The sequence below is a fragment of the Oxyura jamaicensis genome, chromosome 4 (genome assembly GCF_011077185.1).
Source record: "Oxyura jamaicensis isolate SHBP4307 breed ruddy duck chromosome 4, BPBGC_Ojam_1.0, whole genome shotgun sequence".
NCBI lineage: Eukaryota > Metazoa > Chordata > Aves > Anseriformes > Anatidae > Oxyura > Oxyura jamaicensis.
This window is the reverse complement of record NC_048896.1, coordinates 24,433,804-24,446,893: the sequence shown is the minus strand read 5'-3', so window position 1 is coordinate 24,446,893 and position 13,090 is coordinate 24,433,804.

Genomic DNA, 13,090 nt, shown 5'->3' with positions numbered 1-13,090 from the left:
TTTGAATAAAAAAGTCCCAACAGAAAATGTGATATTTGTCAATGAGAACCACAGTCAGATTACAGGACTCTACCTGGTTAAACCCTTCCCCTAGAAACTTAACTCTAAGTAGCCATAAAAGCTGTTTTTCCTTGTCAGCCAGGAAAAAACTCTTCCAGTATTTTCTTACTGTCACTAGGCCTCTGTTATTCACTGCAATACTTTCTTTTCTGTCTTTTGCATTCCCTGTCAGGCCTGCAATCGTGCAAAGAGAAATAAGGTATTGAAGAGGGAAAGAAAAAAAGTGATCAAAGTAACTCAGAGCTAAAAATATATATATAGAGAAAAAATCTTTCAGAATGAAGTGGAAACTAAGCTAACTCAGGAAACTCAGTAATCATCTGGGGAATGATTACTGTTGAACAAAGTGGCATATTTTATAAATCTGTGGAGTGCCACATCAAAGACAATATGGCATTTGGTCAACAGAAATAATTGCAAGTATCTTATAAAAAAGGTTTAAGGAAAAAACATCCAGTTATGAGGGCGTGGGTGTCAGTATTTCTCAGGTAAAAGCGATTAACAGGACTTGAGGAACTGTTTTAAGTAGCATCAGAGGAGGTTTAAATTGGAATTTAGGAAGAATTTATTCACAGAAAGCACTGACCTAGCTGCCCAGGGCAGTGATGGAGTCCTCATCCCTGGAGGTCCCTGTATGGACATGGCATTAAGGAACATGGTTTAGTGATGGGATTCAGTAGGTCAGATTAATGGTTGGGCATGAGAGGTAGAAGACAGCAATGGCTAACAGAACATTAATAATGATGGGCATTTGCTGTTCCCATAGGGAAAGATCACATACTGGAGTAGCTCAAAGTATAAAGAAACAGTTTCTGAACTTTTTCCATTTCTTGAAAAGCTAATTCTAGCAGTATCTTCTCTGTGGAATTTCAGAAGCTACTTCAGGACATGGTGGTAGCTAAGCCTTCAACAGTGAACATTGTTCATCAGTAGTTCAACATCTAAAAACCAAACTGATTATCAAAGAGTGGCACAATAACAACAAGCTTCAGAAGGAAAGATCCAATAAAATGTGGTTAGTCAAAAAGCCTGTATTGCAAATGGTAAAACTAAGCAAAATACCTAAATACTAAATCAGATATCATCAAAAAAAAAAAAAAAAAAAAAAAAAAAAAAAAAAAGCAACAAGTATTGAAAGAGAATTAGTGAGCAAGGCCTAGAAGATATCTATCCGATAGCGGGACATCATGAGACAAGAGGTAGCTCTAGGAACCCTAGATCTTATCAAGATTGATTTCCACAGATTTTTTTCCCCTGAATGTATGACTTTTTTTTTCTTAGGTAATTATACTAACTTGTCTGTGCTATACCAGACATCAAAGAATCCACATGAAGTTTCTAATAAGGCATAAGCAGACACAGGAGAAATTGAGGTTCTCCTTATGGTTCAAACACCGACAGCAAGTGTCATTTGTGTGGTTTTCCTGATGTGTAATAAAAGTTGAGCTCATCACTCTGCATTGTCTCCTCCAGTTGGCATACTAATAAGGTCTCTAGTCTCTGCTTGATCTCTTACATCTACAAAATTTGTAGTAATTTAGCATCTCTGAGGCTCATCAGATTTCTTGGCAATTTACCTCTGGCTTCAAAAGTTATTAGGAGGGGACTAGCAGGCCTCTAATCACACGGCCCTGTACATTAACTCATAAATATAAAATAAGGCTGGAAATGTTCTTTGTTTTCTGAGAAAAACAGGATTATTTTTTTTTTTTTTAAAGGCACACATTTGAATCTTTTAAGATTCTTTGGATGTATAATGTTAGTGAGATCCCATGAGTATAATTTTGGTAGACTTTCACAGGATTCTTGACATTTCAGTCTAAGAAATGAAGTAAACATGAACAAAAAGACGAAGTATTGTTATGGATAAAAATCTACCTAGAGGGCTGAAGAAAAGAAAAGTTTCATTGTGAGAAATAATTAGTAGTTGTGTTTCATGCAAGAACTGTCCCTGGAAAGCTACTGAACATTGAGACAATAAATCTGCAAATGATACAAAATTATTTAGACTAATCAGTACCAGAAGGAGCTGTGAAGAGCTTCAGAAAACTATAACCAATCAAGACAATGGGCAACTTGACAAGCAGATGAAATGTGATATTACCAAATGAAAAGTAGAATGCATAAGGAAGAGAAATGCAAATCTTCCTTCTCTGAAATGCAAGGCATAAACATTTCTTTCAATAAACATTTCAAAAATGTAAGTCATAAGCAAACACAGGAATTGGAATATCATATCAGAAGTAGTCTATATGTCAATATTGCAGTCTTACTTGGGCTTTTGGTTGCTTCACTTTTAAAAAGGTGTTTCAAAATGAAAGGAGCTCAAAAAGAATGAAACTACTGAAGCTGTGAAGAGAAATGTCCTATGAAAGGAGGCTGAGAAGGCTAGGGTTATGTGCTTTAGCAAAGAGACAGGAGAATAAGAGGACAACCTACAACATAATCAAAGACAGACAATGTGAAGTCACCATATTTAATTGCTTGTTTCGTAGCACAAGAACATGGGGACATTCAATTTAGTTCAAAGGCAGAAACCTGAAAGACTACATGCACTTTTTTCCTATAAAATGTAGTCATACTGAGACACTTCTACTTTCAAGAATTTACTTGGGTTAAATTTAGTAAAATTCAAAGAGGAATTGAGTATTTTACAGGATGATCATTAATAGTCAAATTAATGATAAAAAAAAAAAATCAAAAGTTATATTCTGTTTTCTATGCTTAAATTAGTCTCTAAGAATTAGAAATCAGCAGGTGGCCTGTGTAAGGGGGTAGCTTATGCTTTACATATACCAAATGCGGATTGGTTAACTTAGTCCCTCAAGCTCCTTGGTCCAGTTATTTCTAAACATAAATTACTGTACAAAATGACCACTGGGCTTTTAGTATGACAATATGGCATTTAGTTTGTTTCTATGCTGCTGTGTAGTCTAATTGAATATGCAGGTTCTAATATACAAATAGATATATATATATATTTGTGACATTGCATTATAACTCAAATCAGAATGCAGCTCAAAGTGAATTCTAAAACTAATAAGAAATGAAGGTAGTTACAAATGCAATCTGAAGTACATGAACAACCACTTTATTTAGCTAGCAAAAATCTAACGGATGCCTGAGCAAGCTTCCCAAAGGAACAAACAAGCAATTAAAAAGTCAAAATCACAAAAATGTCAGTGGTTATTTTGGCTTTCTTTCCCATCAGGAGCACTCATTAAATAAACATGAGTCTTCTTTCTATATTTTTGTGTTTTTGCCTTTTCATTGAGTGCTTATAGTTCCTTTGGGCTTTTGGTTTTGTCTGATATTGCTTTCTCCTACATTTTACATGATAGTCAGGATATAAGGAATATAAATTGTAAACTAGTCTTACCAGACATCAGAATGACAATTGCATGAAAAAGGCCCAGGCCAGAGAAGCTTATAAAAATGAGTTTATTGTCAATCAAAATGTTTTTGACTAAGATAATTATAATACTGTAACAATATCAGATAGGATTCTTAAAAGTGCTTTTTCTATTAATTTCACTAAGTATCAAGTTCCAGGTGTTGGTCTTGTCAGTCTCCCCATCAATTCTAAGTAGTCCACCAATTTCTTGCTTCTAAAATCAACCCATTAAATAATAGGAACTACAACATCAGAACAACATTGCTTTCCTGGATGTGACTGTGTCTCATAAGATATCACAAAAATATATGACATGGTAGTAATGTTGTATTGACCTATTTCTACTATAAAGATGCTAATTACTAATATCAAAATAACCTGAAGAAGTATCATTCTTCACTTTCACCATCATAGTGAATAATATTAAGTAAAGCTCTACAAATCTATTGTATCATAACATTATTTTATGAATGTTAAAGAAGCAAGTAATAGTGTACATATGGTTTAAAATACAGTAAATGAAAATATATACTTTTTTCTGAAGTTCAGAATTGGGAAGATAATGTATTATTATAGACTTTATATAAATATTTACCACATACATGGAAAGACAAGTAATTATTGATTGAACGGGTCGTAGTACCTACATTATATATTAGCCTTCTCTGATTATCTATAGAAAGAATCTCAAAGTGAATATGAACCATAGAGAAATTTGGCTATTCTAAATTACATTAAAAAAAGTTATTGGTTTCATTTGTTTTTTAGGGAAAAAAAATGAAATGATCAAAGGTCCACCTGCATGATTGCATAAGCTGACTATGGATTTTGGATAAACTACTCCACTAATTATTCAGTACTATATTTCTTCCATCTTTCTCTACAACATTTGATGTCAGCTATCATCAAAAAGAGAATATTAAAGTCTGTGGATTGCTAGATTTTTATTTGTTCTAGCAATGATTAGATTATGTTGCCTGTCATGGAATATTTTTTTTTTAAATATCTATTTTACTGGAGAATCACTGAATTTTTCAGTGCATATTCAAACTGTTTGTTTGTTTGTTTGTTTTAACTCAGAAAAAATTTTAGTTTTTAATTTCAACATCTAACATGTTTTTAAATATCCCATAAAATTCTGTTAATCTTAAAGCTTGACACCTGGTCCCATTCAAGGCTGAGCTGAATATTTGGCTGGCAACTTGTCTCAGCATTCACCTTTTAAAAAGCAAGCCTGTCACTCTCTCAGCAATGTTATATCAGTCTGAAAATGTTGTCTCCTCTCTCTCTCCTTTTAGTTTCATTAACTCCTGGCAGAAGCCAAACTTATTCATAAACGAAAATGGGAAGAGAAGACCTTGATGAGGTTCATTATCTCAGAAAGTGATAATTACGTTATGATCAGAGGACAAGATGTTGATGCAGCAATTTTTGATAGGTGGAGCTTCAAGCATAAAATTATATACCCAGTAACAAATATCCATGGTGATAGCCTGGAACAAAGCAGAGAGTGAATAGCAGCATTTCTGTAAAGGAAAATTGTGGTGTAAGAGGCCCAGTGGAGGAATAATGGGCAGAAAAAGAATGCAAAATGTAGGTTGGAAAGATGGTTGGTTTCTGTTGTTAGAGTTACTGAAAACTAAAAGAAAGCTCAAATGTGGACAGGACAAGCTATCTATTAAAACAAATGCTAAAAACTAGAAATGAGATTAGCTACAATGAACTCTGCATACTTTATGATCCCTAAAAGTGATACTGATTTAAGTCTCAGGAATAAGAGAGCATGGATTTATTTATTTTTTTTTTTACTTTAGGTAGTGATACTCTGAGCTGGGGCATCATAATGATATTATACCAAAACTGGTTAAAGAAAATAAATTTATGTTAAAGAAAACAATGAAGCTTTACTTCTGAGTCAGAAAGTTATGATAAATCTGCCTCATCTTCTGTGTAAGCCTGTAAAAATGTTGCCATTACTTTTAAGGAGAGCAGGTTAAAATTATTATTTAAATCCCACTGAAGACATTCGGGCCTATTTTCTTCTCAGAAGGCATTTTAATTGCCTTGCCCTAGCTTGTTGTCTAGGCTCCCTCAATAATTAACAGAGAAAAGGTAAGCATCTCAAGAGGACAATTAATACTACCTGTATTAGGATTCATCTTTGGAGGGAATTAATCAGTCTGTGGAAGCATTTTGTAGTCTGACTGCTATAAAGACAGCCTAGATGTCCAATTTAGAAAACACATAATTTTTGAATATTTAAAATAAATTATGTCATTTATGCACCTGAATTTGAGTGCATGGTTTGGGGGAAGTGATTTTAACCATATAATTAAAGCCAAACATATCTTAGAAATTCTCCTGAATCAAAGCTCTGAGAAGTGAAACAAGATGTTTATTTGCAGTGTAGCTCCACAAGCTTCAGTGAAGCCTCCACATAGACTGTATGGCCAAATATTATACGGCATCAGAAGAAGCAGTACACAAAGTCTGAAATGAATAATTCAGGGCAAAACTTTCAGTACTTTTATCTCAGCACAGCCTCTTCATTCATTCACAAAACTATTTTATAGACCGGACTTATTCCTTGCCAGCCAGAATATTCCTGGTGGACTTTCAAAGGGTTTAGATCAACCTTGATTGCTTAAACTCATTTCAGATGTAAATCTGTTGAAGTCAAGGGGTGAATTTGAGTCTAGATAAGGCACAGAATGATCTCCTGTGGAGAATTCTAACCTGTAGTTTTTAAAACAATTTGGATAGAAATGCCCAAGAGTATATGCATTAAAGGAATATATTAAGGAATAGCCCTGAATTTGTTAATTCACAGACAGTATTAATAAGAAAATATTTTGTGACTAATATAGTTTGATTCCAATTTATTTTATCTTCCTTTGGAGTTTACTTCTTTCCTTATTACAGGCATTCACATGTCAAATTGGAAACTGTAAACTGAGTAAATTAGTATTTCTTCTGAAAAAATTAATCAGAAAATATGAAAATAAAAGTAATATTTGCCTTTTCCTTTATTACATCGTTTGCTACAGAAAAAAAAAAGAATAAGAATACAGTATATTTCACTTGTAATTAGATTGTCAAAATGTCTGTGCTTGTCAATAGTAGTAGTATGTGGTTTTATGTGGTTTTTGTTACTCTCTTTGAAACTGGGAGCCTAAGACATGATGTAATTATTGTCTATGTAAATATATACATATTTTTTTCCATACTACTCTATCTCCTCTCTTGCACTGCACTTTATGTAGAGTTTTTTAAGATACACCTTTCAAAAATGTATTTGTATTTTTAGGTGCTGAATGTATACTTTTGAAAATCCCATCATTTTAAGAAATATGACCTCTACATTTTAAGTGTATTATTAAAAATGGAAATGGAAATCCAGACAGTGGAAATCAGTATGTTTTATGCATATACTTTTATAGACTTTTTTTTTTTTTTTTTTTTTTTTTTTTTTAATTTCACTCAGCACAAGACTGAATGTTAAATGGTATAAGCATTTTTAAAATCTTACCTTAACTTTTACTGAGAAAATTGCAAACAGCTGTCATGAAGAAAAGGAATGAAAAAGGCAAAGGAAGGACTCATATGACTAAGCTTTTCATATGTTTATGATTAAACTTTTCACATGTTTAGTGTGGTCCTGTCCTGGCTTTCTGAACTCCAATGTCAGCTTTTACAAGTGTAATGTTAAGGTGGCAATCTTTTAATTTGTAACTGGCAGTGTTTTATAGCACTGCCTGACTATCTCTACCATGTAAATGTTCCCCAGCAGTGCAATTTTAAACCAAGATTATAGCCAATATAGTGAAACCAGGGAGACCATAGCTTCACAAACTTATTTTTCACCAGCTCAGAACTGAAACTGTGCTCAACTGTGGAACAAAGTGCCTGTAAATAAAGGATAGTATGAATAAACAAGCAAGTTGTATAACTGCCATTGTTAACTACATTGCATTTCTATCTTTTGTGAGACACAAAAAGTGTGTGGATAATAAATTGTGACCTCCTGAATGAAGGTACAACACCTATTGTGTACTTGTACATGCTCTACCATAATGGAGCACAAATTCTATCCAGGATTTGATCAAAAATAATAATAAAAAAAAAATAAAGAAAAGAAAAACAAGATAACAATAAGTAGCTGATAATAGAAAAAAGTACTAAGCTTACTCAGATAATGGTTGCAAATTTCTAGTGGATATTTGAGCTTACTCATATAACAACTGCAAATCTGTAGTGTATGCTTATTCCTGATCAGAAGCAAACAATGAATAATAGTTTGACCCTTAACAGTTTAAGAGCACAGATTGAAAATAGGTTTGTCTGGGGTAAACAGGAGGAAAACTGCTGGTGGAAGGGGATGAGGAGCAGATTGTGGCCGCCACAATCCATGAGGAAATGGTTGGTGACCTGCTACAGCATTTGGATGTACACAAGTCGATGGGGCCGGATGGGATCCACCCAAGGGTATTGAGAGAGCTGGCAGAAGAGCTGGCCAAGTGTCTTTCCATCATTTATCGTCAGTCCTGGCTATCAGGGGAGGTCCCATTCGACTGGCGGCTAGCAAACATGACACCCATCTACAAGAAGAGCCAGAGGGTAGACCCAGGGAACTATAGGCCTGTTAGTTTGACCTCAGTGACAGGGAAGCTCACGGAGCAGATTATCTTGAGCGTCATCACGGGGCACTTGCAGAGCAAGCAGGCGATCAGACCCAGTCAGCATGGGTTTATGAAGGGCAGGTCCTGCTTGACGAACCAGATCTCCTTCTATGACAAGGTGACCCGCTTAGTGGATGAGGGAAAGGCTGTGGATGTGGTCTACCTTGACTTCAGTAAGGCTTTTGACACCGTTCCCCACAGCATTCTCCTCAGGAAACTGGCTGCTCATGGCTTGGACTAGCGTACGCTTTGTTGGGTGGATGGCCGGATGGATGGCTGGGCCCAGAGAGTTGTGGTGAATGGATTCAAATCCAGTTGGAGGCCGGCCACTAGTGGAGTCCCCCAGGGCTCGGTACTGGGGCCAGTCCTCTTTAACATCTTCATCAAAGATCTGGATGAGGGGATCGAGTGCACCCTCAGTAAGTTTGCAGATGACACCAAGTTAGGTGCGTGTTGATCTGCTTGAGGGTAGGAAGGCGCTTCAGGAAGATCTGGATAGGCTGGACCGATGGGCTGAGGCCAACGGTATGAAGTTCAACAAGGCCAAGTGCCGGGTCCTGCACCTGGGGCACAACAACCCCAAACAGAATTACAGGATGTGTGGTGAGAAAGCTGCCTGGCAGAGAAGGACCTGGGAGTATTGGTTGATAGTCGGCTGAATATGAGCCAGCAGTGTGCTCAGGCAGCCAAGAAGGCCAACAGCATCCTGGCTTGTATAAGAAACAGCGTGGCCAGCAGGTCCAGGGAAGTGATTGTCCCCCTGACCTCAGCTCTGGTGAGGCCGCACCTCGAGTACTGTGTTCAGTTTTGGGCCCCTCACTACAAGAAGGACATGGAGGTGCTTGAGCGAGTACAGAGAAGGGCTACAAAACTAGTGAAGGGTCTGGAGAACAAGTCTTATGAGGAGCAGCTGAGGGAACTGGGACTATTTAGCCTGGAGAAGAGGAGGCTCAGGGGCGACCTTATTGCACTCTACAGGTACCTGAAAGGAGGCTGTAGCGAGGTGAGGGTCGGTCTATTCTCCCACGTGCCTGGTGACAGGACGGGGGGGAATGGGTTAAAATTGCACCAGGGGAGGTTTAGGTTGGATATTAGTAAAAACTTCTTTACTGAAAGGGTTGTTAATCACTGGAATAGGCTGCCCAGGGAAGTGGTTGAGTCACCATCCCTGGAGGTCTTTAAAAGACGTTTAGATGTAGAGCTTAGGGATGTGGTTTAGTGGAGGACTTGTTAGCATTAGGTCAGAGGTTGGACTCGGTGATCTTGGAGGTCTCTTCCAACCTAGACTATTCTGTGATTCTGTGATTCTGTGAAAACACATATTACATTATATGAGCAGATATGATTCTAGATAAAATATTTCAGCTGAGTAGTTCAGCATGTTGTGTCACTATTGAAAGAAGGAGGATACATCCTTTTGTACCAAAACAAAAGCAGGAACATTTGACGTGTATTATTCTAAGTTGTCACTGATTTTCCTAGACAGGAAGCATATTTCTAATGTCTGTGCTTTGTAGGGGATAGTGCCCCCTACTTACTATTGGTTTCTTTTTACTATCTTACTAATTTACTTAATATTTCTTCTTTGGACTCGTAACCCTTATAAAACATTTTGAATAAACAAGGAATATAAATAGTCTTTATTTTTTTAACCAAAATAAAAATACTTGGCATCTGATAGAAATTAACCTTTTTGTTTGTTTGTTTGTTTGTTTTCTTATATCAAGAAATCCCTGTGAACAGAGCTTATATGTATGGAAGGAATAGTGTTAAGTGACAGTTTCCACTGATACTGGAATCAAGTAAATAAACATACCATAAATTTCTTTAAACTTATGTGTCAGTCATGGACAAATAATAGAATAGCTGGTATGGTATTTGACTAATAAAAAATTAGAGGCAGGTAATGTAGTAAATGATAATCAAATGGATTTTTGGAAAATACTGCCTGACCTGACAGGCTGACCTGATACTCATCTCCCCCCCCTAAGATTATAAGATAATTAATAAAAAGTAATTATCAGAAAGACATTTGAATTTTTTCTATGTGACATTTTGATTAAGAATATAGAATGATAAAAAATTAACATGACATGCATTAACTATATTGAAGCTGACAAACCAGCTGTCAAAACATAATGGTAGTTGTCACTGAAGAGTTCGATTCCAGCTGGGTCTCACAAAGATTGATTCTTGGTCTCATTCTGCTTAGCGTTCTTAGTAGTGGAAGAAAAAATAAAATCATTACTGACAAAGTTGGCAGATAACATAAAGATTGAATGAATGATAAAAACTGTGTGTGATAGGTCACAGAGTACAAGCAAACAATATGTGCTTTAGTATAGTCAAATAGAACCAGAAACTATAGGACATTGAGGGTTCTGCTTTAATTTCTTTCCTTCCTGGCTTCATTACAGCACCATGTATTTTCTTCCATTTATCTAGCCTTAAAAACCTTGGGAATTACATGCTGTTTGCTACAACTACTGCTTACATTCTTATTTTCATTCATTCTTATATTTCTCTCCTTATTCCCAGCCAAATGTTCCTGTTGACGTTTTATCTCTTTGGATGGGGACCACCTACTGCTCTGTGACTGAACAACATCTGGTTCAATTCTTATCCTCTTTTTTTTGGCACTGCAGGACTATAAACCAGTTTCTAGTTGTAAAAGCTTTGAAGGAACTACTCTAGCTGCCATTTCATTGGATTAATCAATGTGTTGGACTGCTTTTGGATTTTTTTTGTGGAAAATCAAGTTTTTAAAATAATTTCACACCTCCAACTACTACTATTTTTGTTTCTAGTCCATGAAATGAACAAGGCTACAATATGGAAAATATTAATAACTTATTTTATGAGAGGGCTTTCCCCTGTCCTGAGGTAATGTACTTTCCTTGATCTCCCAATGCATGTATGTGTATTTAAGCTAGTTGATTTACTAAAAACTGAAAAGGTTATAACTATGCTTTTAATGCTTCTAGTACTTCTCAAATTCCACCTACATGTTAACATCCTGGAGGCTTTTCGGTCACCAGCAAGGGTGACTGACTGCTAAGTGCTTTTACAGAACTTTACATAATATTTTCTCACTGTAAACTTGCCCATAGGTGATTACTGCTGCTAAGACAGTTTTTCTCATAGGGGTTTAGCCCCCTTGCAATCCAAAAAGCATCAGTTGTTCTCCTATCCATAACCAGTGAAATTGTGTCTTTTGATATTAGCATTCAAGTTCATGTGGGACATCCAACCATTCATTCAAGGGAGCTCTATCATTGATTAAGAGATTGGCCAACAGTCAAAACCCCTTCCACTTTGTAATTTATCCTGCACAATAGATTGCCTCTGGCCATCCCCCAGGAGACAGACCTGAACAGATGCAGGAAGACTGTCAAGTATAAAATGCCCATCCTGAGGACTTATGCACACAGAGAAATTGAAGATGCTAAATGTAGTCTATGCTGAATAATCTTCTCAGATAACTTAATCTTCCTGACAATTTCAATAGTGAAGTCAGATTCTAAAGTAGAGAAACCTGCCTCTGTCATCTCTTCTGTCCTCCAGACAGTCCACACTGGATACTAGCTTCTTCTGCATTTATTTTACTGGCAGTACTCCCCAACATATTAAACAATTTGCAGGCAGATAGTTTCTTGTCATAATTGCAGATTATTATGCAAAGGAATTTTTATGTTCCACTACTTGGTTTGCAGTAAATGTATAGTGCTGATGTAATGTTTGCCTTGTATGCTTACTTCATCTCTTTTACTCAAACGATGATGTCCTCAATCTCCCAGCCTACTAATATTTTTCTCTGCTAATCCGGACAAAGTCTCTTTACCTTTGGGACTGAGGGGTTAATCTTCTTCTTTCCTGTCTGGCCTGTATGTTTGCTCTAGGAGTTATCAAAAGGATTTGGAATGAAGTGTGAAAATGAAGTCAAAGCACAAGGGCATGTTGCCTGATAAGGTAATGTTAAGAAGCAGTAGAGACTAGCTAAATTTATAGTTTGGTTATATTGAGATTGAGGGATCAGAATAAGACAGTTATTTTGTGATAACATTGTAACAAAAAAATATGTTTAGGTGTCAGTGACTAGAAAATACCAAGTCTTCTTTCTTTCAAAAAAGAAATTTAGTACAAGAAAAAGCTGAAACTTGTAGAAAAGACATAGAATAAAGAAAAGGAGCTTTCCTTAGAAGGAAAGCACGGTGAGACTTTCTGTGGACAAGTTATTATCACACTGTTTAGTGTGCAAAGATTTGGCAAAACTAGATACTCCTGAACAGAAGAAATTAACTGGGGCAAAATAAATGACGAATAAAGATCCTTTGTTGCCTTGCATCTTGCCTAGTCTTGTTTTAATAAGCACAGAACATACACAAGATAAATATAAAATGCCATTCCAATATGTGACACAATTCATGTCTCTTTTCACATGACCTTTAAGGTCCTGTAAGACTAAGTAAGGTACAGGGCAGCAAAGAATAAGTGTCCACTGAGAGATTGGAGGATGGAGGTAGGTGCCTGCTGAAAAAAACCTTCCTCATTCAGTGTGCAGTCCACAAATACTCTGTAGTACCACTGCTATATCACTGCTATACCCGGCATCTATTTTATTGTTTCTCTGCTCATGAATATACCATCTATAATGGATCTTTGAAAATTCTGTCCAAAGCAGATGATGTGGTATTGAAATCAAGTTATCTCACTTTCTTAAATTTTTGTCAACCGATCAGCCCAAGACAAATGAGAACCCCAAGGGGTTCTCAACCCCTGGTTGATAGGCAATATAAGAGAATTCAGATCTCTAACAGGTTACAACAACAACAACAACAACAACAACAACAACAACAACAAAAAGTAAGATACATTTGCTAGGTAATTAATGCTATCTTCTTCTAATAATTCCAGGTTACCATGTAGTTTCTTCCTAAAATGTAATGATTTATTAATG